Here is a 6,966-nt window from a genome sequence, read left to right on the forward strand (position 1 = left end):
TTGCCAATTGCAAAATATGAGTTCAAGGATCTCAGAACCTATAAAAGCCAGAGCAACCAAATTTGGTATCCACACTCCTGTGATATCGGACCTTGACCGTTTCCTGTCCAAATTTCGCCACACCCCCTTCCGCCCCCGCAAAGGACGAAAATCTGAGGCAACCACAAATCTCAGAGACTATTAAGGCTAGAGTAACCAAATTTGGTACACACACTCCTTTAAGATGTCACTATAAAACGTATATCTCAGAATTTCGCCCCACCCCCATCCGCCCCCACAAAGGACGAAAATCTGTTGCATCCACAATATTGCAGATTTGAGAAAACTAAAAACGCAGAATCATAGATAATGACCATATCTATTAGATTGCTGAATCTGGATCAGATCAGATCATTTTTATAGCCAAAAGGAACAAATCAATTTGCAGTGGCTACGCAGCGCCCGACGTCACGCTCAGACTGATTTTCTGTCTCTCTCGCACGCACTCTTTGTCGTGTCGTTTAATATTAGCGGCCTCTGCCGGAGGAGAGCCATACTGACTTAGTATCGGGTATAACTGTAGAGTTGCGGTGTCCGCAGCAACTCACAACCTTCCCCCTCGTTTTTGTATGTAGCGCGTACATATACTGCTGCGCCATATGCTCGTTCTGATGCATCTACAAACGTATGGAGTTCTTGTGTAATTGGAATTTTCCCATCGTAGATATGCCGGGGAATTTGAATTTTGTTCAATGTTTGTAAGTCGCCCCGGTATTCTTTCCATTCGGTTTGGTGTTGTAATGGTAATTCGTCATCCCAATCCAGTTTGAGCTCCCAAAGTTGTTGCATGAAGATTTTTGCCTTGACTACCACTGGTGCAAAGAGTCCTAGTGGGTCAAAGATTTGGGCCAGTTCGGAGCATACCACGCGTTTGGTGATGCGTGTAGCCTGGCTTTTCTGTGTTCGTTCACACAATGTATCCTTCTTCGGCATCCAGATGAGACCCAGAGTTTTCACGCTGTAGTGCTCTAGTGTCTCTCCTAGTTTTACATCGGTTACAATATCCTCTTTGGGGATTCCTTGGAGAAGTTGCTCATTGTTGGAGCACCACTTGCGCAATTTGAATCCGGACGGTAGCAATATCTTATTTAGTTCTTGTCGAACATGAATTGCCTCTGGAATCGTGTTTGCTCCAGTTAGACAGTCGTCAACATAGAAATCGGTTTTTAATGTTGTTGATCCGACTGGTAGTCTGTCTTTGTATTGTATTGCCAAATGATCCAGACATTTCGTTGCTAGGAACGGAGCAGCTGTTGTCCCATATGTTACTGTTTTCAGGCGGTAGTACCTGATCTCTTTGGATGGATTGTTTCTCCAGACTATCATCTGATGGAATTGATCCTCTGGGTTCATCCACACTTGCCGGTACATCTTTTCTATGTCCGCTGTGAACACGTACTTATGAATCCGAAATCGTAGCAGAATGGACATAAGTTCGCTCTGAACGGTGGGTCCAGCCTGCAGAATGTCGTTAAAAGATTTCCCGCTTGTGGATTTGCATGAGGCATCGAATACTACCCGAAGCCTTGTGGTGGTGCTTTCAGGTACACAATGATGTGGAATGAAGTAGTGCCTTTTGGGAACTTTTGATGCTGGCACAATCTTCATATGTCCTAGCCCTTCATACTCTTCCATGAAGTCCACATAACTCTTCCAAGTTTCTGTTGAGCTTCGCCGCTCCAACGCTAGGAATCTTTTTGTTGCGGTTTCCAACGACTCCCCCAGGGCTGAAGGGTGTTCGGAAAATGGGAGCTTTACAATAAAACGGCCGTCTGAAGCTGTCTGAAGATTTTCTATAAAATGAGCTTCGCATCGTGCCTCCACTGGACTGCGTGGTTTGTCTTCCGTCTCTAGATTGTCCAGAGTCCAGAATCTTTCCATGAGCTCGTTTACTCCCGTTGCACAAATGGGTGAGGAATTGTTGGCAGATTTGACTTTTCCTGCCACAATCCATCCCAGTTTCGTGTTTTGTAGCAACGGGCCTCCTGTCCTTAGCTGCTGTTGATCTGGTAGCAGCAGCGAGTAATAATGCTCGGCTCCGATTAGCATGTCGATTTTGCCTGGCTTATGGAAGTTTGGATCTGCCAGTGAGATCCTGCTTGGTATGTTTAAGCTCTCTGAATCGAGTGCCTGAGCTGGTTGGTCAGCTATTATCTGTGGTAATACGAACGCTTCAATTCTTTGCGTAAAACCATTGTGAAGGGATTTCATGAGCACATTTACTCGTGCTCTGCTGGTCTTTGATTGACCTCCAATTCCTTCGATCCGCAAGGTTGTGTCTTTTAGTTTGAGTGACAAAATTGATGCCATTCGTTCAGAGATCAAGTTTATCTGTGATCCTGAATCTAGCAGTGCTCTGAAATTAGCAACCTGCCCGTTGTTGGCTTCTACTGCCACCTTTGCTGTGGCCAGAAGATTGTATCTATTGTTACTTGCTGCACCAACCGTCGGAGCTGCGCCTGATGCTGTTTCCAAATGTAGCATCGTGTTGTGCTTCTTGTCACACTTGAAGCAGTTTCGACCGGGGCATGCGTTTGTTTTGTGATTTGTTCTAAAACAATTGACGCACATTTTTTGCTTTTGTACCCAGTTTAGTCGTTCTGATGGAGATTTGGAGCGAAATTCTTCGCATCCGTAGAGCCAATGGCTTGCTTTCTTGCAGAATGTGCATAAGGGTGCTCCCGCTCTCCCTGTGTTTGCTGATGCACATGTCGTGCCTTTTGGCTCTCTCCTTGATGCTGGTGGCTTCTTACTGGTTCCTAGAACCCGAATTCTTTGCTCCAAGAACTGAAGCATCGTATCCAGCGCCTGAATGTCCTTTGAGCTTCCCAATGATTGCTCATACAAGGCCTTATTTGTTACATCCAGTTTGTTCCTCATAATGGCAATCAATATCGGATCCCATGTAGATATATTGATGCCCAATCCCTTTAGTGATGCAAGGGATTCTATGGTTGTTATATACAACTCTTTTAATGACTTGGGACGGTTCAGTACCGTGTTTGAAACATCCCTGGGATTGTTGTATGCGTCAACTAGTATTTCCCAAGCGGCTTCATAATTTTCTTCCTTTAGATCGATATGTCGAATCAGTCTTTCTGCCTCGCCGGTGACGGTGGTTTTAAGATACCACATCTTTTTCACCGTAGGCATGTTGGTCTCATGCACCATGCATGAGAAAAGATCGAAGAACTGGGTCCATTTTAATAGATCCCCATCAAACTTTGGGATGCTGATCCGTGGCAGCTGCACGTTATCCGTGTTTGGTGTGGCTGATTTTGCCAATGCTCTTTGGACCTTACTTTCCAGTGTTAGATAGGATTCCATGTCATATCCTCCTTCCGCTGGGTCCTCGTATTCCTCATGAATTGTGAAGTGGACTTCCTGCGCTTGAGTCCATAGTGATTTTATCAAATCACTTGATGTGCGTCCTTCCGCCTCTGAAAGTTGTTTCAGATTGCGCTTAACGGACTCTACTATAGCCTTTTGTCGGCGACATAGTGAAAGAAGTTTGCTGTAATCCTTCGAGGACTGCTGGATCAGACCGCTTTCTTTGGGAGCTACCGGAGGATTCTCATGACTTTCTTAAAAGACGATTTGACGTTCCCCACGAGCACTAGACGTCTGTGATAGCTTATCCATGCCTTCGGTAAACATCGCAATGTATTGCTTACATGTTGTACGTAAGTCTTCACGGAATTTTACGTATTCATCCGTTTTGCCTGTATCGCGAAGTTTGGAGTCGTTTTTGTTGAAGCGATTCCACGCATTTTCTAGTGCTGATATTTTGGCTTGAAAATAAGAGGCCGTTTGCTTTCGTTCTTGGGAATATTTTTTAAAGTTCCGAATGCACCTCGATATTTCCTCACCAATCTCTTGCTGCACATCCATTGCCATTGTAGCGGCAGCTTCTGCCTCCATATGTTTATCCATTCTATTTGTCTGTACTTATTCCTTTCGACCCGTTGGGAGTGTTTTATTTGCTTTGAAGCTGGATACGCTCCGAATCGCAACCGTTGTCGGTCAGAAAGGTAATAGTACAGGTGATGTGTTGGATGGAGGGATTTGTGCTGTTTCCAATCTATGGAACGCACGGAACAACAAAATTGATTACCTTGGTGGTAGTCGAATTCTATAGCTGTTTTTCTGTGGGCTGATAACCTGAATATGTCAGATTTGCCAGAGTGATACTTATTGGTAGGAGATGCTACCGTAAGTGTATGGCCTGGTGTCAAATTTTTATTGAAGATGTCCTGTTGACTGCTTCAATCTGATGTCCAGATCGAATCCTTTCACTGTAGCTTGTCTGACAGTTTGAAAGGATGACCAAGGTCGGGGTCACCAAATGTTAATGTGTGTGTGTATGTAGAAAGCTGGGTTGCATACGGTACATAAACCGTCTACAGTTTGGTCGTCGCAACTAGAACTTGAACCAGTTGGACTGCGGAGTGGGTATCCTACGGTGCGCAAGGGAGGGTCTGAAGACACGGCGACAGCCTCTGATGATTGCGATGGAAGATGAGTGACAGGCAGTTATGGTACTGTTTCTGATACTGATTTTATTGATAAAAATGATTCTTATTTATAGGTAATACAAGGTACAAAAGTGCTGTGTCTGTAAAATATATGTTTTGTGTATTATGGATAATTTTAGTGTCTGGTCGGCAATTGCGACATTTTGATGGTCAGCAACTGCCCCCGCTGTCTTCGCACTCTGCGGAGAGAGTGCATTGTCAGCAGAACTCACTGCAGTGGCTAGTGTATTGTCGTGAGGTGAGGTATTATATTGCATGTTAAATGGAACACTGTGTCACGGTGTCACTGTGTTATGCCGACGGGTATTATAAACTATTACTCAAGCATACTTCTGCAACTGAACACCAATTATAAAGTTAAACCAAGCTTTGCGTCTCAAATATTGGGGTCCCCTGACGTGATATAAAAACATTGCTTAATCGCGTTCCGTTTAAAACACTTATTAATTGTACAATATTTTGTTGTTGGGTAGCTTAACTACTAACAAATACATTTGGATGCACGTTGAAAAACAGTTTAAAGTGCAAATTTAGTCAGAGTGCGACTGGAATATTTATATACACATTCCGGTACTTTAAGCGTCGAATCTCTCATTCTCTGCGCAGCTACAGACGCGGTTCTTGACTTTTCGGTTCTTCCATTCTCGCTCTCGCGTCTATATATCTTCCGTCTTTACATCTCTGCAAGTAACTTATATCTTCAACTCAGCATGGATTTATAAGGCGGCGATCAACCACCACGAACTTGTTAGAGTTTACCTCTTTCATTATTAAAGGCTTTCAAGGTAACTTACAGACGGATGTTATTTACACCGACTTTAGTAAAGCATTCGACTCTGTAAACCATTCCATTTTAGCACATAAACTTGATCTTTTAGGGTTTCCGCCCAACCTCCTGAGATGGATTTCTAGCTATCTTTGTTCCAGGTCTCAAAGAGTCCTCTTCAAAACTCCCTCTCTTCACCAGTAAAGGTTTCTTCGGGAGTGCCACAGGGCAGCCATCTAGGCCCGCAACTCTTTACACTCTTTATTAATGAATTGCCTTCAGTATTAGTATATTCTCGAGTACTTATGTATGCGGATGATGTTAAACTCTGTGTCCAGGACATTTCATTTCATTCTCGCTTGCAATCCGATCTCAATAGCTTTCAGTCATGGTGTTGTGCAAACTTGTTTCACCTTAATGCCTCTAAATGCAAAGTTATGAAATTTCATCGTTCTAGCCCTTTGTTGGCTCCCTACACCCTATTTGGTGGTTCTCTTGAGAGAATTACCCTGGTGGATGATCTGGGTGTTATGTTAGACCCCACGTAAAAGTTTTCCGAACACATTTCTACCATGGTAAATAAGGCCATGGGCGTGCTTGGGTTTATAAAGATGTGGTCAAAGGAATTTGACGACCCCTATATAACAAAGACTCTCTATACCTCGCTTGTTCGTCCGATCTTAGAATACGGCTCCTGTGTATGGGGCCCTCAGTACAAAGTACACCATGACCGTATAGAATCAGTACAGAAAAACTTTTTACTCTTTACTCTGCGGGGCCTTAACTTGGATGCGGGTGTAAGACTCCCATCTTACTCTAGTAGACTACTATTAGTAAACCTCCCATCCTTAGTTAACCGTAGAAAAATGCTTGGTGTGATATTTATGCACAACTTGATCAGGGGTGACATAGACACCCCTGATCTGTTGAGCCGCATAAACTTCACGATTCCTATTAGACTGACTAGAAATTGTATACCGTTGTTCCTTCCACTTTGTAGATCGAATTATTCCTTGCATGAACCGTTTAGGGTCTTATGCTCGGATTATAATTCCCTCTACCATATTTTATCCACCACTAGTTCTCTTGCTCTTATTAAATTACTAATCCTTACACTTTCTATTAATTAGTAATTGTAGTGGTATTTGTATTTTGAATGAATGCTTAGTTTCTTAGTAAATTTAGCAGGGACCGTAATCATTATAAGTTATATAATAAAAATTACTTGGTAATGATCATATTTCAATTTTTTTTCGATTTTCTTCACAGATAATTATTATTTTGGAGTAATTTGATAAAACTTAGAGTAATTTGATGCTGAGATTTATTTTGAGCGAAAAATAATATATAAAATTTAATATAATATATTAGTTTATAATTTTTTAAATGTATTTTCAAAAGAAAATTTTAGCGCTGGGTGTAGCTTTGTGGTCCTTTGACAAGGATATGCAATAATATTGGCGAACATTCTAACACAGAAGCCGTAAATTCCTGTTGAGTTTTATTTTAAGCGAACAAAATAAAAATTATTGATAATCATTATTTTTGAGTTTTATTTTTTTGAATCAAGAAAAATTATTAATCCTTAGTTTTATCAAATTACTCCAAAATAATGATTATCTGTGA

Source organism: Drosophila pseudoobscura, chromosome 2, assembly GCF_009870125.1.
Source record: "Drosophila pseudoobscura strain MV-25-SWS-2005 chromosome 2, UCI_Dpse_MV25, whole genome shotgun sequence".
NCBI lineage: Eukaryota > Metazoa > Arthropoda > Insecta > Diptera > Drosophilidae > Drosophila > Drosophila pseudoobscura.